Source organism: Canis aureus, chromosome 30, assembly GCF_053574225.1.
Source record: "Canis aureus isolate CA01 chromosome 30, VMU_Caureus_v.1.0, whole genome shotgun sequence".
Classification (NCBI taxonomy): Eukaryota; Metazoa; Chordata; class Mammalia; order Carnivora; family Canidae; genus Canis; species Canis aureus.
This window is the reverse complement of record NC_135640.1, coordinates 16,645,968-16,670,686: the sequence shown is the minus strand read 5'-3', so window position 1 is coordinate 16,670,686 and position 24,719 is coordinate 16,645,968. Positions and strand designations below refer to the sequence as shown.

The following is a 24,719-nucleotide window of genomic DNA, read 5'->3' as shown; positions in this document are numbered from 1 at the left end:
GAAGAAAGACCGTCTGTTGATGTCCAAAGTGAAAATGGTTGTTGGGATCTATACGATGAATGCTTTTGCATTTCTGGGGGTGGGGGATTTGTGAAGCAGAAGGCTTTGGTAATTCATTCTTTAAAGTTATGAATTCCATGGAACCTGCTTATTAGTGAATCACAGGTTTAGCAAGTGGGTGTATTTTCCCGACGGATTATTCAGTGTTTAGTAACCAGGTTGCTACCTTCGTGGAAGAGACACTGAAATAAGTGGACTTTCTAAACAAGTCATGTTTCAATTGCTTGGCGCCCAAGTGTGGGTTGCTGCCTAGAGTGTGTTGAAATGTTTTTCAACTTAGAAATAAGTTGTTTTGGTTTTGTCCGGCGGTTTGGTAATGTCAGTTGGGTTTAGTTGGTTCAGAAAGTAGTGGCTTCATCACCAGTAGTAACTTTTTCTCTGTCTGGAATTAGTTCCTAGAGACAAAGAAGAAGAATCAGTCAATGGAACAGCTACTCCTCTGCAGACTGAGGGATAGTTAACTCTAGTCCGCTTCATTCAGTCTGGTGGGGGAAATACCTCTTTCCGTACTTACCTCTGAAAGTGCCCTAAGAGTGTCAGTTCAATACATATTAAAAAAAAAAAAAAAAGAGAGAGAGAGAACTGCTCATTGTTTGCTTTACTCAAGTGAGATCTCTACAGTGCTTTTGAAGCAATTGAAAACCATGTTTAATGTCTGTGGGAAAACTTGACTTAGATCCATTCCTTGCATTTATCTCCCAAACTCTGTAGAACTTGGATTTTACTAATTTAAGCACCCTGAAAGATTGTAAGTTTGCAATCAAGTGTCTGTAAAAGAGGCTAAATACTCTCCTGACTCTTTCAGTTTTAAGAGCAAAACATCATGATAAAAAATAACCTATACCACCACCTAGAGTCTGTTTGTTAGTTTATTGCTCCTAAAGCTTGCTTAAATTGACACGTCTCTTGTGGCTCCAGTATAACCAAAACATGATTGAGAAGTGCTAGTATTCGAAGGCCATCCAAGAGAACAATTATTTGTGTAATAAATAGCATGTGCCGATTTAAATTATCCATGCTACCTTTAGAAATGAAAATTATGACATATCAAGTTGAGTGGCTTTTCTCCAAAAGATACTAATTCAAAAGAATTTAAAACAGGGAATTTTCGGTTTGTGCTCCAAGGTAGTTCTCCCATTGCGTCAAGATCTCTCTGCATCGTTATCAGGGTATTTAAGAAATCTTGCAGATTAAACGTCATTAGGACTTTTCCAGGTCCACCTCAAACAAAAGCAGTAAGAAAAGTGTAAGGGAGTGTTTAAAACTCCAGAAACTCTGGAAATTCAAAAGGTAAGAGAGAATGTAGGCAAAGCAGACTTAACGGTTCAGAGATGTGAAAAGTAAATCAGTGTGAAATAAAGTGGTAATCTGTCTTGCTGGTAGTTTATACATGGTAAAGCAATCTGTTAAATGGGAGACTTGGGGATGGCAGCTTTAGTGCCATGTGGCTTATCACATTGTCTGGAGGAAGTAACGTTCCTTCTTTAAATGGTGTAACCTGAGAGAAAGATGGCCTCCAAGATCTTTAATTAAGTACCAGTTGAACAGAGAGAACTAGAGCACTGTATTAATTCTATCAAACATCACTATTTTAGAACATTGAGGACAACTAAAAATGAATTAACTCATATCTGAAAGCAGAGTTTTATGGAAGGTGACAGATGAGGCAAAATATGTCAATCTAATGGAACAAGTAGGGAGATAAGAAGATATGTCATCCTTGGCTCTCTAGAAAGATGAGAGGGAAGAAGGTTATTATTAATTGTACAGATTCCATTGCAAACCAATACTAGGAGGCAATGATAGAGAAGGTAATTTTAAATCGGAGTGGCTTGGGATATATGATGCTAAAGGGATTAAGCTTTTGATTTTAAGCCTTGCAGATTGTAAGAAACTCAAAAGCTCGTATTTTAAGTGTTGTGGAAGAGCAATACTAGTTTTGTGTATCAGGTTAAAAGATGATTCGGCCAAAAATAAGTTCCAACACATCTAATTTTCATCAAGAAAATATTGTTCGGTTTAAATTGTGATAGGTTCAGTTTTGTCTTTCAAACTTTAGATTGCTGGATACAGTTAGTGTTTAGAGTGTAGGTGAATAGAGAAGAATTGTACTTTATCTGTCAGTATTTCACCTTTCTCTGTATTGCTCTCTCATCTCTCACCCCCTTTTCTAAAATAAATAGCTTCTGCATTTTGGGGTGTGTTCTTTTATGAGAATCACCTTCATTTGTAGCTTCCTTTCTTGGCTGCGGCGGGTACAGTTTCTTTACTGCGGCGGGTACAGTTTCTTTACTGTGTGTTTTTTCCATATGCCCCTTCACGTGGCTAATGCATTTTGTTTTGTTTAAATACCAATTTACCATTTTTGTGGATGAAGACTGGGGAAAGAAGCATTTGCTCTTTTAATAAAGCCCCAGTACTCATGAGTTCTAACCGAGGACATATTTTTATGAAAAGCATATTGATTACCAAAAAGCACATTGATTACCATCGAAAAGTCAGACATCTGCAACAGAATATGGCAGGGCGAGGGACTTCAGGATATGTTCGAATCTGTGAATTGAATTGTTGAAGATTCATTTCCTTAGGTTGCTTTGGTGGGGGAGGGTTAATGGGCAAACTCCTTCTATAGTATTTAGATACCAGAACAATCAAAGAACTACAACATCAGGAGGGTCATTAAGACTTGAGAAGGTAAAACTCAGGAGTGTCAGATGATGAAGCAGGCCAATGGAATGGAACTGAGGAATATGTCCAGAGGTTGGAATGAACAAAAAGTAAATGGAGGAGAGAGATCTTGTTTCCGTATCCCGTTTGCATCTGATGCTGAAGCAGGGACATGAATTGCTGATGGTAATGGATTCCCTTTTATGAGGGCAGCAATATTATATAAACAGTGGTTGTTTGAAGGGGGGAAAAACAGCAAATTCCCCATTTGTGCCTTTGCACACTTTGCTTTTGAACGTCTCTAAAGTGTATCTAAGGTGGAAGATCAAAACTGGGTACCAGAAGAGAACCAGGAGTTACAGTTTGGAAGAAAATGAATTCGTCTTAGATCACCTTTTCTTTATTCTTTTAAGATTTTGTGATTTCTAAGGGTCTGGGTCTTACTCAACATGGGAAACAGTGCTGAGGTTTGGGTGGTGAACTAGAGACCCTTTTCATATGATTTCTGATAAAGATAACGATGTAAATAACTACAGAAAGAGTGTTTCCTTTAAGCATATTATCAAGGGCAGGGGAAAACTGTAACTAAGAGACATCTGAGGTCTTACCAGGATTTCTTCACAAACTATGGCATAAATGCCCATCTGTTATTTTCCAATTCCTTGAAAATTAACATTCAATTTGATGGATAGTGAATGTTTAGGATTCTCAAAATTAGAGGTCATTTAGAACAGACCTTTCCTTTCACCTTACTACAGTTATGAAGGGTAGTTTTAATTTTTCATAATAAATACAGCTGTTGAAATAATAGGATGTTATACTAACTGTTGTCACTGTAATAGTACACACTGTGCATTATGAACCTGGAAGTTCTGTCTTGCAAATATTACAAATAAAGCATTCCAAAACTTGTGGTATTTTAGGGTATCAGTACACCTGAAACAAGGTGATTTTCTTTTCATTCATCAAACATTGAGAAGAACAAGAAAGAGGGAAAAATGTGGCACATTTTACCACTGTATTAGCATTTTGTTAAAATTAATACCTTAAACCGTGCTAGGGATAACATTTGGCCTAGAACTCTAGGAATACTATAATGAGAAGCAGACTTAAAGAATTTATTAGGAGACTGGCAACTCAAGAATGTAGTTATGAAAAAAAAAAAAAGGACTGCACTATATTAGTAGTATTAAGATTTTTTTAAATGTCTTTACCAGATTTTAAGATAGATTGTTCTTGAAGATAATGTTATGGGTAATTAAGCTGATTTGGGTAATTCATGTGGGTTGTTTTTTGGTTGAATTAATTTCCAGAATAACTCCAGAATGTGTTGAACCTTTGGCTAGGAGGGTGCTTATGACATCCATTCCTCCCTTTATCCATCCTTCCACCCTCCCTCTCCTCCTCCACCTTTTCCTTTGACCTCTCCTCTTTCCCTCCCTTCCTTCCCATCTCTCCTTCCTCTTTTAATAAATAGGACTAGGGGAAGAGGCATTTTGTTAAGAAATTTGGAAATAGAATTCCTCCTCTGACAGGGTTGATAGTTGTGTTTGAAATTCAGAGCTAGCATGGTTCATTCTCCCCAGGAAATTTTTTGACTTATAACTTAGGGAATAAAAGCTCTAAATTAAAACTCATCTTGCCTCTTTAACTTTGCGTCATTTAGCAAAAATGTCTTTAAGGATGAAAGGAAGAGACCCTCATTTGCCTTAAATTCCAGGTCACTCTGACTAAGCCTGGTGTTTCAAGAAATATTAAACTAGAAGCCTGCTGGGAACTTGAGTCATCAGCTTAAGATACCACGAGGACCAGGACAACTCTTACTGACCTGATGTTGGTGTCTATTCAGAACTTTGATGGAAAGGAGTCTCTTGCGCTTGGACTTCTAATTAAGAAAGTTCTCTTTTTAGTCATGTGTTAAATGATAGGGCTACTCCTTATTTTCAAATCTGTAATTTGCTCATGAATTGAGGACAAATTAGGAAGTAAGGAGTTAGGAGCTCCTGTTGTTACTGGGGTGTCTTATTTTACTTTTACCTTCTTTACTAGCTACGTGAGGATACGGGGTAAAAGTCAGGTGATGAGCTTTAGGTAGATAAAAAGGAAAGCTTAAGTCCCATAGTGGCTACGCTAGCTTCTCCTTGTAGTTGTGTGCTTTTAACTGTTGAATTTGCCCATACTGTCTGCAACCTGTGAACATCTTGAATTATGTTACTGTGATTAAAAAAAAAGTTAGATGATAATTTAGCATTGTAACAGTTAGGAAACTATGTTTATATGCATTCTTAAAAATAAGAGTAGCATTTATGATTATTGTGTTGATTTAATGACATAATGTAGATAAGAGAGCTGACACCTGACAGAACATAATCCAAATTTGAGAATTAGAAGTTCAAAACAAAAAAGGGTCTTCTCCCTTGAGGGATCTCTCCAGAATTTGAGAGAAATGAAATCTTTAAGGGATTGTAACTGGCTTTTTCTTTTTTTAAAATATTTTATTTATTTATTCATGAGAGACAGAGAGAGGCAGAGACATAGGTAGAGGGAGAAGCAGGCTACCTGCAGGGAGCCCCATGTGGCACTCGATCCTGGGACCCCAGGATCAGGCCCTGAGCTGAAGGCAGATGCTCAGCTGCTGAGCCACCCAGGCGTCCGTGTAACTGGCTTTTGAAAAGCATACTTTCTTAGATACTTTTTTTTTTTGATTCTTGAATTTATGAATTTATAGTAATCTACAACAGCAGAATGGTAGATGTATACACTGGAAAAGAAATACAATAAGGAAAGGAGGGAGGACAGAAGAAGGTGGAGAGCACCAGGAAAAGGTGTTAGAAAACGTGTGAACCCCTCCCAAATAGGTTATAATAAGACGCATCCTCAAAATGAATTAATCACAGTTGCAGTTTTTTCTTGTAAAAGGAGTATTTGCACAATGGGTCATTAGGCTCAAGTTTGATTTTTGAAAAACAAATTTTTACATATTTGTTTTGTTATCCTACATGTACTTTTCCAGCTTAGGATCTGCTGCTATGACAATGTATGATATAGATAATGGGAAAGTCCTTTTATCTCTCTGGGCAACATCCGTAGAGTATAGAACAAGGAGATTAGTTGGACTTCTAAGTTCTTGAATTCTCATTCTGTGTATCAATGTATGCTGTTGTCAGTAAACAGTAAAGATTTCGAGCCTGTGGGTTTTTTTTAAAAATTCTTTTTATTTTATTTTATTTTATTATTCATGAGAGACACGCAGAGAGAGGCAGGGACATAGGCAGAGGGAGAAGCAGGCTCTCTTCGGGGAGCCCGATGTGGGACTCTGAGCCACCCAGGTACCCAAGCCTGTGGTTTGAAGAAGAGTAGACATGATAGGGTAAAAACTTAGAATATAGAAAAGCTGCCCTTTTTTGTGTTTTTCTTTTTTATTGAGAAAATAACAGGAAAAAAGGAATTGGGGGCAACTGCTTTGTCCAGGCATTGAGCTGGCTGCTTTACAGTTTCCATGTGACATTTAGGTGTCATTTTCTCTATTTACAAATAAAACTAGTCTGAGAAATTCTTTTTTTTAAATAATTTTTATGTATTTATTCATGAGAGATACAGAGAGAGAAGCAGAGACACCGACAGAGAGAGAAGCAGGCTCCTCATAGGGAGCCTGATGTGGGATTTGATCCTCAGATCGGGATCATACCCTGAGCCAAAGGCAGATGCTCAACTGCTGAGCCACCCAGGAATCCCAGAAATTCTTGAGATTGCACAGTTAATTTCATTGATAATAATTTGCTTTTTCATTGGAATATGCCATCTTTTTAAGAGAGAACCAGTCTCTATTTGATTTTTAAAAAGTCACCAAAAATCCTGCTCCCAAACTTGATAGGCACAGAACTCATGCAGCACCTCCAAATCTGCCCAGCCTGGATTCTCAGACCAGTCTCAGGAGAAAGGCACTCTGTTTCCAGTCGATAATTCTGCAGGATTTGCTGTTAATTCTCAAGAGAAATGTAGACAACAAGGGTAACCATGCAAACTCATTTCCTTCCTCAGATGCTAACCCTCGTGAAGTATATCACAGAATTACTGTGGAGTTCTGTGAGGCAGAGAAAGCAACTATGTGTCTTGATATAATTCATTAAAATACCTTGTCATGGTCTTAATCCAGGTATTCCCAAGGCTAATTATGTTTGTCTACTTCAAAGAGCAGTTGCCACAAATTCAGACCCCTAGCTCTTCCTGATTGAAAAGTTACAATTCTTGACTGTAACAGTTCCTGACATGAATTTGTTTTATTGCCCTATCTTCACCCACAATAATTTTATTTTAAAGACTACGTTATGCTAATAAACTAGTCTCTTTGATAGGAAGAGGAATTTAGTAATGGGATTGTGAATTTATCAGAAGGAAGTGGAAATACAAAGATGAGCATTTGACTTCATTTTGGGAGTAGACTATGGAAAGAGATTTTTAAGTTAGGGAGGTTTGTGGCATATAGCATAGTTTTAAGTATACATCAGAAATGCTCTTCTATTGTTCATTGTTTATAAATCTCTCCACCTCTTTTTACTTAACTCATTTAAAATTTATGGAATTTGGAACTCAAAAGAAGCCAAGTGGTTCCCTTTACGCTAAAAGATACAGTCAAATTAAAACTATATTGGAGACACAAGGATGAGTAATAAGGCTCATGTACATATTTTCTAGTGTGCTTTGGATTTGGAATTGCCAAGTAAATGTTGGATAAACAAAAGGGCTTCTATAAAAGCTGCAAAGAAATGTTTTACTATGATGTTTTATTAAGAGAATATATTGTATCTGGCCAAATAAGAGAGAAACTGTAAGTGAGCCATCTGGGGGAAAAAAACAAAAAACACTCCCCCACCCCCCACTTTCTAGAGTTCAGATATGTGGTTATATTATTTCCCTAACCCATTCATACCTTTTAAAAAATTTAATTGATAGACTGAATCTCCTTGAAGCCAAGGATTGAAGATGGAAATTCTGTATTCACCATTTAGTTCTTTCCCAATATCCATATGTTTGGTGTTGTTGACACAAAACAAACCAATGCATTGTTTGCTTTGTTAGTAGAACATTGCTCTTACCTATCATCCTAGTAATCCTTGACGGACCTGAATCAGCATCATATTTTCTTTCCTTCCTTCCTTCCTTCCTTCCTTCCTTCCTTCCTTCCTTCCTTCCTTCCTTCCTTTCTTTCTTTCTTTCTTTCTTTTTCTTTCTTTCTTTCTTTCTTTTTTTTCTTTCTTTTCTTTCTTTTCTTTTTCTTTCTTTTCTTTCTTCTCTTCTCTTTCTTCTCTTTTTTTCTTTCTCTCTTTCTTTCTTTTTTTGCTTTAGCTTTCACAAGTTGAAGTAATTACAAAGAATTTTTAGATTTTCAGATTGGAAGGAAATTTGATAAAAGCTATGGCTGCTCCAGGTTTAAGTATATTGGTCATAGAGGTATTTTGTGTTCCCTATTTTCAAGCAAGTTGGATTATAGAGGCATCTTGCTTAATGGAAGATCACACAGGATAGGTAGTTGATATGAACTATAACTCAAATAGTGATAAGTGCTACTTTTTGGCACTTATACACTTTTTTCTTTTGATCCGCCTTTCTCTTATTTTTGTTTCCTCTTTTCCCTGTTTTCTCAATTTCTCACTTGTCCTTTTTTTTTTTTTTAATTTTTTTATTGCCAGGGTATACTTGTGATACAACGGGGTAAATACTTTCTTATCTTCCAACATTATTGTCATTGTTAATGCTGTGATGAGCACTGTGTGTTGTATGGAAATGTTGAATCACTATATTGTACCTGAAACTAATATTACACTGCATGTTAACTAACTGGAATTTAAATAAAAACTTGAAAAAATAAAAATAAAATTTCCAAAACATGTATTGTTTGCATTTTACAGAGGAGGAAATTGAGTCCCTGAGAATTTATGTAGAGGAGGAAATTGAGTCCCTGAGAATTTAGGTAAATTCTAAAACTTGACAGCTAGTGGTTGGGTAAACCCAAGATAAGAAATCAAGTCTTTTTTTTTTTTTTTTCAAGTCTTAATTTATTTCACACTTTGCATTTGTTTAAGGCAGTCTTAGCAAGAGGGCTTGTGTACCACATGTTAAGAAATAGTTAATAACCTTTGGTAATGGATCCAGCAGTAAAGTCCAAACTGACCTTATGATTCCAGAAAGACAGTCTTGAGAAGTGGGGTGAGACAAGGCCAACCACATCCCCCTAGTTTTTGTAGTCTATTTTCTTCCTTGCTACTGAAATATGGTCTTCAGAACAGTCTTGTGATTCATGTATTCTAGTACTTAGAATGTACTTTCTAGGCTGAGAATTTAAAAACAAGTTTTACAGTACAGGTGCGCATCTATTCGTGCAGCAGCTTTGTTTCTACATGTTATATACATTTTGAGTTCTATTTAAAAATCAGTAGGGAAACTTCTGTTTGTAGATTAACAGAGTCAGGTACCTTTAGTTGACCAGTGGGATCAAACTACAGGTCAGCTCTAGTTATCACTAAAGAGTAATGTTATAAAATCGTTAGTGCAGGTAGTTGGGTCTATCAGCTCAATTGGGAATATAATACAAATGTCATGGACAGTGTTTCAGTGTTCTCCTGTGAAAGGGTAACAAGATGAGATGGCACTGTGTGGACTAGTGTAATGTGCCCTGAACCAGGTGCATCTAGATCCACCCCTCTAAAATGAGAGCAAGAGAAAAGAAACCTAAGGTAGTCACTTATATGGTCCACAAACTGCGTTTTAGCCAGAAAATTGGAAAGGAATATTCTCACTCCTGGGCCAGTGGGCAAGAGAGAATAGATGCTCACTATAGTCCCCAAGCCTCCAACAAGATCAGATTTGTCTGTCCCAGTTCTCTGTACCCCTGATTGCAATAGCCAGACTTCTTTAACATTTGTGTTTCTTAGTAGATTGTAAGCTCCATGAATAGGAGCTAATTCATCAGTGTACTGTTGGTACTGTAGGTGCCTGGCACATAGAAGGCTGTTACAAACATTAGTTGAATTGAACCATACCAATCCCAATTTATTGGTAAAATCTGGCTTTTGGGGGGTTAGGAATGGAGCCTTTATGTATTTATATGTAACAACTACTAATTATTATGTATAGCTAATTCATAGTAATTGCTATTCTACATGTTTTTTCTTCAGACTATTTAAATAAAGACTTCTAAAAGGAATAACAATTCTTCCTTAAAATTTATCATCGTCTTTCCAGGCATATTAATTATGAAGGAAAAGGTGAAATTAATGGTGACGTTATAAATACGTGGCACTTAAAGTTGTTTTGTAATGCTAAGTTTCTTCAAAAATACACAACGTACAATCTATTTGAAAACATGTTTAGCAAAACCGTTGGGGGCAACATTTAAGTATTTTTTAAGGAAACAACATTTTTTATAGAGCCTTATAGGTAGTCTCCTTAGCTTCATTTCCAAAGCTAAGAAAACTTACTAGCTAATAGTAGTGGTAAAGATATACTAGCTTGACACATTTACTCACATTGGATTTGACTGGTTGGAAAGATGAAAGTATTTCAGAATTTTATGTCTAGAGTTAATTTTGGTGTTCAGTAATCTAAAAGTTAGCTGCCATTAAGAATGACTTGATTCAAACCTTACTAAGTTATGGGACTTAAGTAATATATGAAGCCTCTCTGTTATTATTATTTTTTTCACTAGCAATTGCTCTTCTCTGGAGGTGAATTTTCTGTTAGAACATGATTATGTTCAACTAGATTAATAATGCTAAGGTAGTAAAGAAGTTTATTTTAAAATGGAGCTAAGAAATTTCTAAACTAGTGATTTTCAAATGCTAAAGGAAATGTATAGGTAATCTGGGATATATATTTGCAACACTGAGATTTCATAAATCTTCTTAAAATAACTTTAACCCAGTTTCTTGCTTTGTGAAGACAAAGTGTTTTACTAAACTTCATGCATGTTTAGAAGTCGGTATCTTTTGTAAACAGAAAAAACTTCTCCTCTCATGGCTCATATATTTTTTTATATGTCACATTCTTATAAATCATAGCAAAAAAAGATATGTAGGCTAGTAGACTATTGTCCAAGGTAAAAGGGTAGAAAAATAAGCACATTTACTAATTATGTGATATATTCTACTTTGTGCTTTCATCATGATTTATCCTGATTAACTGAATTATCTTTGCCTTTCATTGTTAAAGAATGCATGAGTTCTATACAGTAGTATAAATTTTCCAAAGTAGGATTCCTCAACAGAGAATCAGACTTAATTTCTATGTTCATGAACTGACTCTTATAACTAAGACATGGTGTCTCATATAAATTAACAGCATTTTCCTTTGCAGTAAAAAAGGTGAATACAATGCTGAATCATTATTTTACTGGTAATTGTCCCTGCTACAAGTGTTTGTTTTAATTCTGGCTACTCATCCATCCACGTATTTGACATTTTATACATCCTCATATATATTCCTTCTGATAATGTCAAGTGACACTTTCCTTTGAAGGTGTCATTCTAATAGCATGAACACATTTACTTTGGGTTTTAAACTCGATACCATGTTTTCTTACCTCTTAAAACATAATAAATTCCCTCACTGGATTTATTCATCATTTTAGTACAACTCTGAATGATCTTTCTTTTAAAAATTATTATACATTCTCCTTTCTGTGTGTCTCTCATGAATAAATAAACAAAATCTTTAGAAAAAAAATTACTGTACATTCCAATAAATGGTATGTTACCTTAACCTGTAAGGTTCCAGTAAAATGAGAGTATTGCTTAATAATGAAAATAGGTAAATGGGCTTTGGGCAGTCAACAATAAGGATAAAATTAAAATCTGACTTTTAATCTTTTGAAAATCTGAAATTAATATATGTTTTCTCACAAGAATCACAGGTGGAAATCTAAAATTTGTTAGATGTTATTGATCTTTAAATTATTTTCATGTGTTACAGTGAGAATAGTAAAAGAAAATTTTTCTAGCTGTGTGAAGAAAATAGAGGAATAATAACACACATTGCTATATGCTAAAACTAAAATACCTCAGTGATGACAGCATGTTAGTTTGGACTACATTTGATTTCATTTTACAGTGAATTTCAAAGTTTTTTATTTTTATATTTTGGAATTCTGGTAGATGTGAACAGCAATCCTTATACATATAGGTGTAAAATAGAGCTATTTTTAAAGATATCCAGCTGTGAATTTGTCCACTGGGGAGAAATTGTGAGTTGTAATTGCTTTCTGTAGCTTAAGTCATTTTCTCTGTTAAATACTTAGATGAAGCATTAGAAAAGAAAAAAAAATTGTATTCATACATACTGCCTTAGATTTGAGTGTTGCAGAATTTAGCAGTTTTTGATGATCATTGTTACTTTTAAAAAGAAAAAAATAGCGAGGGGATAGAAAGTTTTGTGTGTTTTGGGAAATTAGTTCTGAGGTCTATTCACATGCTCATTTATTTTGCTTTAGGCCAGTTTGTGTATTGCATGCTAGAGGGTGGTGAAAGATAGAAATTTGTGGTGAAAATATTAGTATCCTTAACAACCATTGGTTGGTTTAACTATTAATCAGAAATACCTTGGAGAATAAAGGATTAGAGCTAGTGATGAGATAGATTTCATTGTGGCTCAGCTAAAGCTATGAAATGGGCAAGTCGTTAAATGTTTTCTGGCCTCAGTTTCTAAAATAAGGGTGGACTAGGATCATAATTCGGTTCTTCTCAACTCTGTAAGAATCAGTATCACTTCAAAAATGAGGTTTTACTGTTGCATGCATGGAGTAACAGGGTGCATAGAACTAAGGGCTGGGAGGATGTCCCTTATGATTTTTTGAGGTTGGCATTTAATATTTTACAGCAAAGTTTTTAGTTTAACATAATTGAACTTGTACTAGATAGGGTTAATAGGCTAGAACAAAAGGTCAAAGCATAAGGCATTAGGCTTAATTAAGGGAGAGCAGGAGTGGCAGGAGTGTGTGACAGTTAAATGGGTTTCCCACAGACTAATGTCGGTTACAGTGCAACCATGCCTCAACTTAAGTGGGTTATTTTGTGCAAAGGGCAGCAGTGATTAGCAGTTTGACATGCCAGACACTTCTGGCCAATCCCATCTGTTTTAGAGGTTAAAAAAGCACACCTTTATGAGCTGATGGATTGATTTGTGTGCCCGTCTGGTAAAGATTAGAAGTCCAAGGCCAATGCAGTAAATGTCAGTTATAGAATATTGTACTTTCTTCGTTGGCTCATTGTTTTAACCGTCAACTGTTTTATAATGGTGGATTACTGCTGTTTATGGAGTTGAATGCAAGATGGGTGGGGGAACAGGTGAGAGAAGAAGAAAACTGTTTCCTAGATGGAATTGTGAAGTCACATAGTCTTAGCAGGTGTTTCAAATAGAGATATGGCATATTCTAGATACACTTGGTTTTATGGAGTGTTTTTGGCATGTTCCTTACGGATTGAGTCACGTTGTGCTTTTCTGAGTGTTATCTGAGCAACCCTGTCAGTCCAGGATTTAATACTTAAAAAGTGTCATATTTTGTTCATTAACCTCCTGGGGATGAGGAAACGGAAAAGAAAAGAGAAAATGGAAGAGGCTCATATACACGTGCACATGCATGCATGCATACTTGCTTTGTAGGCAGGATTCACTAGGCTCACCTGAGATTGATGCATGTTGTTAAAATGAAGTGTATCTGAACCTAGGCTCAGACTTCTTTCTTTCTTTGAGAGATGTAAGAGTGATGCCATTAATATAGTTCATTTTCAGTTCAAGGTTGTAGCCCATTTAAAGTTACACAAAGGCTAGATTGTGGCTATAAAAATTGGCTTTAACATGTTCTGATATCCAAGAAGAGGAAGATCCTAAATATGTGGATAAGATAGAATTTTAGATTATTGTGATTGTAATCAATGAGCTGTAGGAACACATGACATTCGGTGGTCATTTGGGTGGATAAAGGGGAAGTGTTCTAGAGATAACAAAAAGTTATCATCTTTATCAGAAAATTATTGTCCATCTGAGATTTAAGTAAGAATGTGACCAAGAATATTGGAAACAATATTAGAAGATTCTGATAGGCCCCCGTGCTTTTATCTTTGTCATAGGATATGAACCATCGATTGCCTGTTATATAGTTATACAAATTATACATATCACGTGGATCGTAATAGTAACTAATACTTTTAACGACATATGTATGCATTTATTTAACTGCTAAGCTAATCCAAAGTGAATTGGCTTACCTTCTAGAGAAAAATTGAGATATTTTATTTCTCATTTAAAAAGGACAAAGTCACATTTTGGTATTGGGGTTTATTTAGGAATATGGTACTTGAATAAATATATATTTATCCTTGTGTTCTTTGTGGAGGAGCATCACTTGAAACTCTTTGGATCTAATAGAGATTTGCATGAAAAAAAGTCTTGCCCTTCTGTGAGGGTAGAGAAGGTAAAGAAGCATACATTTTATAATAGTGTTGCTTCTCTTTTACTGACTCATTTAAATTACAAAAATTGGCTTGAGTCGTATAAAAGTACTTGGTTAGTAAATTAATCGTGGGAGATTTATCTAATTTAATGGACAGAAACTTTTTTTTTTTTTTTTGAGAGCTAGAGAGAGGAGGTAGGGAGAAGCAGAGGGAGAAAGAAGAGTGCCAAGCGGGCTCCTCATCTAGTGCAAGCCTGACGTGGTACTCAACCTTAGAACCCTGATATCCTGGCCCGAGCCCAAACCAAGAGTCAGGTGCTTAACTGACTTAGGTGTCCAGGCACCTCTGGACAGAAACTTCTTAAATGAATATTCTGGTGATGATATATAAAACCTGTAATAAATATTTGCTGCTCTCCGTTTGTACTAATAATATAAACCTTTTTAAAGCACCCCTAGATCCTATTTTAGTTTCCTTTTCTTTTCTCCAGTAAACTCAAGTACCAATATTTTCCAGTTTGTGTTAGAATTTGATAAGACTACAGGGAAATATTCCGGTGGGTTAACTTGTTTTTGTGTGTTTTGATATATTCTGAGGTTTTCAAAGAATATACATAGCCTTTTATAATCTGTGATAGTCTATTTCTGTCTGTTGTATTTCCTTCCTTTTACTAATGTTGTATTACTGACTTTGAGACACGTAAAGTCTGCTTCTCTAAGCAAAATAGTTGAACATACGCTTGTTTAGGTTATAAAACGTGAAAGCAGTAACTCTTAATATACCTTAGATCCTGTGTTTGTAGTTATTGTCCTAAAAATTGTTATAACTTTGTTATCTGAGTTTTAGTTGTTAGAAATTTTATGAGATAATGGAAAAAATAATAGCTCTGTTTCATCTTTTGATTTTAAATGCTAGTGGATTGTCTTTTACCTCTATTTAAGCAGACTGATTATATGATGAACTTATTCTAAAATATATTCTGAGTATATCTATATATTTATAGTTATAAAATCAGTGTGTATATATGTAATATGTTTCAAAAAGAGAACTCTGCACCTGTTGATTGCATTAAGCATTTGGTATCTTCTAATGAGGGAGGGAGAAGGTGCTATCATTCTAAGTGGATCATTCCTCCTCAGCAAATTGCGTACACTTTACTTTTTTGTATGCTGTGACCTTGCAGTCAGTGACTTCAGCCCAGAATAGTTTCAAAGTCATGTAAATGAATGCAATTAAGGTATTGCTTATCATCTTACATAGTTCAGATGGAACCTTATTGGATAGAGAGATTTGTTTGCTTTATGAGGAAGGTCAAAATAAGGTTAAATTTTATTACATAAAATGATTTGGTAATGTTTTTATTTAGCTGCTGAAAAAGTAATGTCCTAATAGGAAATGATAATGCTTTTTTTTTTTTTTTCTTTAAACCACTGGGAGGTCTTTTCAGGGTTTTTGTTTGTTTGTTATTTCTAATAGTTATAGTTCTATTTTAAGATGATACCTTCTGTCTACTTGTAAAATTTTGGGAACATTCTACCCTTAGTTATGATTCTAGGTATCTTTGACTCATACATGTAGGAGACATTTCCTGCTGCTGATGGAGGGTTGCTTAGGAGCAGCTGATGTATGTGCTTAGAGGATTTGTGTTAATGTCCAGTTATCATGCCAGTTGGTGCAGGACCTCAGAGAGCATGATTAGAGTCCTGGTTCAGAAAGGAGATCTGCTATCCTACCAGGCTGATTGTAAGGGTTGGGAGAGCATTGACATAGATACTAGAAGAATTTTGCTGATGAAGAACTGTGTGTATATATATGTGTGTGTGTGTGTGTGTGTGTGTGTGTGTGTGTGTGTGAGAAGTAATTAGAAGAAGGGCAGCTACTCTTCATTGTAGTTGACCTGTATAATTACCCTCTTTCCTTTTATGGATTATTCTTACTTCAGCATGGCATATTAATTGATAAAGTCTTTAAGATTCACTTTGTTGAGTAGGTACTTACTGCACATCAGCTCTTGGCCTTGCACCATGTTAAGTGTTGGAGGATTCACAGATGAATAAAGGGTTGGTTCACAATTACAATGAGAATAATAGTAAGCATGAGGCAGAGAAAATGATCTGGAAGCACAATGGTCAAAGAGCCTGCTTTGGTAGGGTGTTGAGAAAGCATTACTAAAAGAAGTTTGGTTCCCCTGTATGGTTTTAGGGAAACTGACAGGTACTGGTAAAATGAAATAACAATGAAAAGTAGCTCCTTTATTTTGGGAAGTCGAAGTTGCTATAATGGAATCAGGGTATCTGCATCACGCCTTCCTTATCACCAACCAGCTTCACTGTCCATTAGCCTATTGATCAATATAAAGCCTCCTCTGCCACCACAGTATTAAAGTAGAGGCTGTGTCTCTTGCTGGTCAAAACTTTTCACCTACTTTTTTATTTCTGGAGTTATGAACTTTCCTATATGGTTGATGTCATTCTGTATCTGAAGGCTTCTAATTCTCAGTTTAACATTTTTTTGTTCCTGGTGATCTAGAGAGAGGGAAAAAAAGAGGTGGTTCAAACTCTGTATTGACTACCAAATAATCCTAATACCTTTTCTCTCAGAATCCTTGATCAGAATTTCTCTTCATCACCATTAACTTCTCACCTTGAGAATAGGTGATAGTGTTTATGTATATAAAGACAGTATATTTTGGTAAATAATTTTATAATGGATCATCAGTTGCGGTCAACAGCTATGCCCAAGGAAAGCATGTATAATGAAAACTATTTTTTATTTTACATCTTTTGTGTTATTTTTTAAGATAATTTATTTTAGTAGTTAAGATTTCATTGTAAAACATGCCACTGAAATTCTTTGAGATAAGATGCACTTGAAGTAATATTTATTTTTCTTAATTTTCAGGGAGTTTTTGGACTGTGAGCTATTTCAGAACTCTGTTCTCAGGACCCATTATTTTAACAGTCAGGAGAAACACATCCAGAAGGTATTGTATTTTGTCTGTTGCTCTATTTTTTAAAATGTAGTTAAGCCTTTTCAATTATAGAAAGAAAATTATGTTGCATTTTGTTATTTATTTTTCTTTAAGCTTCAGATATTGATTAACTAGTTGATGTTTAAAATGGAGGAGAGGGATATATTTCAATATGGGTAATTCAGAATTTTTTGTAAGTCAATAAAAGAAATCTGGTTTTGGGGGGTGGCTGGGTACCTCAGTTGGTTAAGCGTCTAGCTCTTGATTTTCACTCAGGTCATGATCTCAGGGTTATGAGATCAAGTCTTGCATCCCAGTAATGGGATTACTGGATCCTAAGGTAGGTAGTTCTATTTTTAACTTTTTGAAGAACCTCTGCACTGTTTTCCACAGAACCTAAGAGGTTCATTTTTCTCCATATCCTCTCCAACACTTGTTGCTTGTTGTGTTTTTGATTTTAGCCATTCTGACAAGTGTAAGGCAATATCCCATTGTAACTTGGGTTTGCATTTCCCTGATGATGAGTGAAGACAAGCATCTTTTCATGTGTCTTTGGCCATCAGGATGTCTTCTTTGGGGAAATGTCTGCTTATGTGTTCTGCCCATCTTTTATTGGATTATTGTTTTTTGGGTGTTGAGTTATATCGTTCTTTGTATATTTTGGATACTAACCCTTTATCTCATATGTCATCTGCAAATATCTTTTCACATGATTCACTAGGTTGCCTTCTAGTTTTGTTGATTGTTTCCTTCACTTTGCTAAAGCTTTTTGTTTTGATGTAGTCCCAATAGTTTATTTTTGCTTTTATTTCTCTTGCCTCAGGAGATGTGTCTAGTAAAATATTGCTGTGGCCAATGTCAGAGACCTCATTGCCTGTGCTGTCTTCTAGGATTTTTATAGTTTCAAGTATCACATTTAGGTTTAATCTATTTTGAGTGCATTTTGTATGTGGTGGAAGAAAGTGGTCTAGTCCGTTGTTTTGTATGTAGCTGTCCAGTTTTCTCAACACTATTTGTTAAAGAGACTGTCTTTTTCCCACTGCATAATCTTGCCCCTTTGTCAAGGATTAATTGACCCTATAATTGTGGGTTTATTTCTGGGCTCTCTGTTATGTTCCATTGATCTATGTGTCTATTTTTGTGCTAGTACCATACTCTTTTGATTACTATAGCTTTGTAATGTAACTTGAAGTCTGGAATTATACCTCCAGCTGTACTTTTCTTTTGCAAAATTGCTTTGGCATTTTGGGATCTTTTGTATAAATTTTAGAATTTTTTTGTTCTAGTTCTATGAAAAATGCCATTGGTATTTTGATAGGGATTGCATTAAATGTATATATTGTTTGAGGTAATATAGACATTTTAACAATATTCTTCTAATCCATGAGCATGGAAAGGTATCTTTTTATTTTTTTTTTTTATTTTTTTTTTTTTGAAAGGTATCTTTTTAAATCGAAGAATTTACTATGACAAGGAAATATTGACGATACATTCAAATAGTTTATTAGTTATGCAAAGGATTCTTAAACTTTTAAGGTCATTATGAATTCTCCATTTATGAAAGTTTATCATGTAATCTCAAAATTAAGAGTATGTTTGAATAAAGTTGAACTCGTTACTATTTTTGATTAAAAACTGCAAATAAATTAAGTTTAGTTGTAGGATTAAGTAGACAGACTCTTATGTAAATTCAAAATAGGAATTGGTTTTAAGTAATTCTTTTGAAACTGACTCAAAATACTTAAGGCCCTTTAAAAAAAAGTTTCCTAAAGAAAACAAACTTTTTACCAAGCCATAATTTCATGTAGTCAAACAGGCACTCTTACTTGCTAGTTCAGTGATTTTTCTTTTTCCTTCTTTCTTCTTCTTCTTCTTTTTTTTTTTTTTTTCCACACAGCATACCCAGCATAACTAACACTATCCCAGGAGACTGTCTGTCTTAGGCAGTACTACTTCTGTTCAACAGAAACCAGCCTATGGCATTTTTTACTATGTGTTAGTTTTGCCTGTTCTTGAACTTTATACAATTAGAATCATATAATATGAACTCTTGTGTCTGAATCATATAATATGAACTTTTGTGTCTGAGTTTTTTGATCAACATTACATCTCTGAGAGTCACCCATGTATTGTTTTTTTTTTTTTTATTTGTACCCCACCCCAATTGTCCGTATTTGTTTGTATGATTATACCACCATTTATCCTTTCTACTATAAATGGATATTGAATATCTTAACAATTTGGGGCTACAAATAAGACTGCCATGAATTTTTTTTTTATATCTTTCATATCATAAGCATTCATTTTTGATGAGTATATGCACAGGAATGGAACTGCTGAATCATGGAGTATGTATATGTCTAACTTTAGTATGATACATACTTGGAGTGCTTTTAAGGATATTTGTGAAATGTCAATTAGTGTATCTCTTCTTAATGATAGCTTATACTGTGATACAGACTAATTTTTCTCTAACTTCATGTAAACTCTAAAATTGTTTTTTAGGAGGTATGAAATTTTACCATCTATTTAAAATAAGTTGCCTGTTTTCTGATGTCAGCATGGTATGTATTTGATCTGTGAAACTTAGATCTGTCCTAACCCTACGGAAGGAAAGGAGGACATAAAACCTTCCTTATATATATACCTACTACTGTGGAAATATTGAAAAAATGATTTTAAAATAAATTGGACATTTTGTACATGAAGCTTTTATTTTATTCTTGAATATTGGGATACCTTTGGAATATCTAAAACTATATACTCTTGAGTTACAAAAAACTTACTTTAGCATTTCTGATGAATCTTTCTTTCTGCCTTTATCTGTGTTGTGTTAATCTTTTTGGTAAAGTGAAATTATGCATTTTAGAGCATAAGTACTTGAGAAATTTTATGTCAGATCTTCTTCTTAGTCTTTACTATAGAACAGTGCTGTTTATTCAATAAAAGTACAATGTAAAAAAAAATAAATAAAAGTACAGTGTAATTTTAAATTGTCCAGTAAGCACATAAAAAAGGAAAAAGAAACTGAGCAATTAATAAAATATTTTCTTTAACCCATTATCAGCAAAATATTATTTCATTGCATAATTAATATAAAATTGTGAGATATTTTACATTTTTCTCCTAATAAGTTTTTAAAATTCAATGCATATTTTCACTTAGAGCACATCTCAATTTAAACTGGTCACCTTTCCTATTCATTGTTAGAGCTTGGAATTGAGGCCACAGCCTGGCCAGTGAACTCAAGTGTAGGGTAGTGTTGTGTTACATGAGGGGCAAGTCTGGCTAACACCACAAGGGTCTCTGGCCCAGTGAATGAGTTTGATAGTAATTCTTGCTGCAGGTGTGTGTGTAAATAAATATAAACACAAATACATAAACATTTAAAAAATAAAAATTTTAAAAAGACAGACTAGTCCCTTTTCACATGCTCCATAGCCACATGTGTCTATAGGTTACCATATCTGACAGCACAGTTACAGAATTACATCTTGGTTTTAAAAGACAAGGCTTTAGTCAAATCCATATCTAGCTAAAATTATCCTTTCTGGGCACCTGCCTGGGTGGTGCAGTGGGTTAAGCCTCCGACTCTGGGTTTCAACTCAGGTTGTTATCTCAGGCTTCTGAGATCGAGGCTCCCAGCCCCCCTCACCAGGCTCAATGCTCAGCACACAGTCTGCTTTAGATTCTCTCTGCCTCTCCCCTTTCTGCTCTTGTTCTCCCAAAAATAAATAAATCTTGAAAAAATTATCCTTTAAAATCCAATAGAAAGCTGCTGTGTCAAAAGCTAATATACCATCTTTCAGTATATGTCTCAAACTACCTGTTTTTCCTTCCGTGTTGGAATAAATGACATTTTCTTTGGTTGAACATCAGATAAAGCAGTTATCCAATGTTTAGGGGACATGTTGTATGGAAAATACATGTCTTTAACTGTAAAATCAAAATCTGTAACGGCAGGTTCACATCTTCCATCTTACTCTAGGTTATATGCTGGATAGGTTTTTAATCTTTGTTGCTTTTTTCCTTTTTTTAAAAAAATTTATTTTTAAAGCATGGCTGGTTTAATTTGAATGTGGTAAACGGAATGATGTAACTCCACTATCTCCTGCATAAAATAGGACAGTTAAAAAAGGTTATATGTATACATATAGATGTACCTATAATGATTTTTCATTAATTAGGATATTTAAAGTTACCTACATTTTGAGGGTTAATGTTTCTTCATGTATATATTTGCCAAGTAGGATAAATCAAGAACCATATGCTATCTCATACGAACTCAGGTCAGATTTTACTACTAAATTGGCTTGCTTTAAGCTTTTTTAGAGTTCAGAATATGGATAAAGTACTATTGACCTTCGAATGTGGTCACACATGGAGTTGTCATGAGGGACAGGGCACCTTTAGCAATACTTGACATAATTATATATGTTAGCTGTTATTTTGGGTTCTGGATTGGAGGTAGTTGTTTCATAGTCCTGTCCACTAACTTCTTTAATAATACTTACCTCTTCTTTTTTAAAAGAACTCAACTTTACTTTTTTGACACCCCGTTCTAATAGTGCATATTATGGCTACTTTTTAAAAATGAAAATCATCCTTCTGCTGAAAAGCCCTCGTCTTGGTTGTAGTAAAATTAAAGTTCTTGTATTTGCTGACAGGGCCATCTGCATCTTATTAATGAGGCCTAGTCTGGTGGCCACTCAAAGTGGAAGCCTCTTCTCCTTTCTTTTTCTACAGCATTTATCACCTTTAAGACTGCCATGAAATTAATCTTATAAAATGATTGCTCATTGATTATTTTCCTCTTCTAAAATGAAAGCTCCCTGAGGGCAGGAGTCTTTTTATGTTGTGCTCATCACTAGTACATCTGAAAGAACCAAGAATAATCCTGGGCATCCATTGGTACAACTACTGTGGAACAGTGTAGAGTGTTCCTCAAAAAATTAAGAACTGTCATCTGATCGAGTAATCCTACTTCTGGATATATATCCAAATAAATTAAAATCAGGATCTTGAGGAGATACCTTCACTCCTATATTCATTGCAGCACTATTCGCAGTAGCCAAGACATGAAAGCAACCCACATGTCCATCCACATATGAATGAATAAAGAGAATGCAGTATTTATTTCCATACCTTAAAAAATAAGGAAACCCTGTCATTTGTGACAACATGGATGAACCTAGAGGACATCATTGTAAGTAAAGTAAACTAGGCAGGAGCACAAATATTACACGTTTGCACTTATATCCAGAAAGACTTCATAGAAGCAGAGAATAGAATGGTGGTTACCAGGAATTCTGTAAGGAGGAAACTGAGGTTTTGGTCAAAAGGTATAAACTTTAAATGATGTAAGAGGAGTAAATCCTGGAGATTTACTGTACAGCACAGTACCTATGGTTAGCAAGACTGTATTTTATATTTAAAAATTTGCTAAGAGGTAGGTCTTTTTTTTTAAGATTTTATTTATTTTGGGGGGGGGAGAGGAGAGAGAGAGAGAGAGAGAGAGAGAGAGAGAATGGTTGGGGGAAGGGCAGAAGGAGAGGAGCAGGGAGCCTGATGTGGGGCTTGATCCCAGGATCATGACCTGAGCCTCAACCAGACACTTAACCACTGAGCCACTCCAAGAGGTAGGTCTTATGTTAAGTGTTCTAATCACACAAAAAATAAAGAGAGTGGGGAAAAAACTTTTGAAGGTGTTGGATATGTGTATGGCATTGACGATGGCAGTAGTTTCATGAGTGTATACTTATTTCCAAACTCATCAAGTTGTAACAGCATTTTGTAAATCAATTATACCTTTAAAAATTGTTGTTGTTCAGTGATAGGCATCTAGAAGGAACTCCTAAGTATTGATTAAATATTTCTTGAATGTATAGAGAAGCTACACTTTTTTTCCCCTCCCAGAAATTTGCCTTTGAGAATTTTCTGGGGGCGGAGAACATTTAAATCAAGAGAAAACAAAGATCTTCAATTGTATATATTATAATAATACATTTTGATATTTTGAATTAGTTGAAAGTAGTTTATCAAATTGATGTGTATATGCCTATGAAAGGTAACATGTAAATATGAGGTTTCAAAAAAATAGGGTTTATTATTATGGTCAGGTAATTTATCTTTTGGATATTTGTATATACATTTTTCCATTTGGGTCATAAAAATAATGTTGGTTCAGAGAAGTGTATTTATAAGATACTTCTTTCATTCTTAGGAACTAGAGAGACACACATGGTATTTTGGTATCTTAAAATTAGTATGAATCAAACAGACCTTGATAGTTTTTAAAAAGTAGTTTGTATGTAATAAAGTATAAATTGTTCATATAAACAATGTTGTAATAAAGTATAGATTTCATTTTATATAGACATTTTCTAATTGTAGGTTTTGAAGTTTTATTTTTAGGCCACCTACAATAAATGTTTTTAAAATAGTACAAAAATATAATCAAAGACTTATATTAAGAAATGGTATATGCTACCTGTATTCACATTGAAAGGAGTTGTTATAAATGTTTTTTCCAAAGCAGAATAGGTAACTTTTATGTGATGATTTAAGCAAAGTTTTCCCTGCAAGTCTGTTTACAAGTGTTTGGTTTTATTTTGTGCCTTTATATATCAACACATAATAGATATGACTATTTCAATAATCATTTTCATGAGAACAGGAGGAGCTATGTGTTTTGGTTTATTCCTTCTCTTTCTACTGCTCTCTTCCAAATTCACATGTTAGTATTTCATGCTTGTTAGACAGTCTCTTTCTAACTGCTCTTTTTGTCTTTTCATTTTTATTATTCAACCCATTCTACACACCGTAGGACAATAAGCCTTTCTGAAGAAAGTATTATAACTGAACAAAGGCCTTTGCCTAACAAGATAAAGGCCAAGTCCTATTTTTATCTGTCTCCTACTTATCCCAGCATCATATTCCATTTGCCTCACCCTCAAAAATGTTAACTGCACATTTCTTATGCTGCCACCCGGGTTTTGTCATCTTTCTCACAGGTGTCCTGTGATCCCTGCTCATTTTCTTTTACCAAAACACTCCCTGGTCTGTGATTTGAATAATCACCCTGAAGTGCCCTCTTCCACTGTCCCTTAGTAGTTGATGAGTACCATTCACACTGCATTTATTTAATTCGTCTCTCCTGCAAGATTGTAAACTTCTAAAGGGAAGGGATCATATCTTGTATAAATCTGTGATTTGTAAAACACCCAGCTCTAAGCCTTACACATAGAAGGTGATAAATCAAAACACTGAGGAGACAGTAACTCCAGGGTATATCCTGGAGCTTTAGAAACAATTAAGAGGGGCAGCCCGGGTGGCTCAGTGGTTTAGCGCCGCCTTTGGCCCAGGGTGTGATCCTGGAGTACCCGGATGAGTCCCCAGATCAAGCCCCATGTCGGGCTCCCTGCATGGAGCCTGCTTCTCTCTCTGCCTGTGTCTCTGCCTCTTTCTCTCTGTGTGTCTCTCATGAGTAAATAAATAAAATCCAAAAAAAGAAAAAAGGAAACAATTAAGAAAAGGATACAAATTCACCTGTATTACACAAGTTCCTTAAGCTTAGG

General features: G+C 34.9%; 1 protein-coding gene and 1 non-coding gene across 7 annotated transcripts in view; both read left to right on the top strand.

Moving 5' to 3' along the window:
* NRIP1 (nuclear receptor interacting protein 1) overlaps positions 1-24,719 on the top strand; it is a 99,035-nt gene that overhangs the window by 2,416 nt on the left and 71,900 nt on the right. For all 6 annotated transcript variants that reach the window (XM_077878828.1, XM_077878826.1, XM_077878825.1 and 3 more), the window contains exon 2: positions 17,073-17,154. The gene's annotated coding sequence lies outside the window, so the exon portion shown is untranslated. The remainder of the gene's footprint in view (positions 1-17,072; positions 17,155-24,719) is intronic.
* Positions 20,338-20,490, top strand: LOC144302132 (small nucleolar RNA SNORA62/SNORA6 family). The gene has a single exon (XR_013369005.1). It is a non-coding gene; the product is annotated as a small nucleolar RNA SNORA62/SNORA6 family (small nucleolar RNA).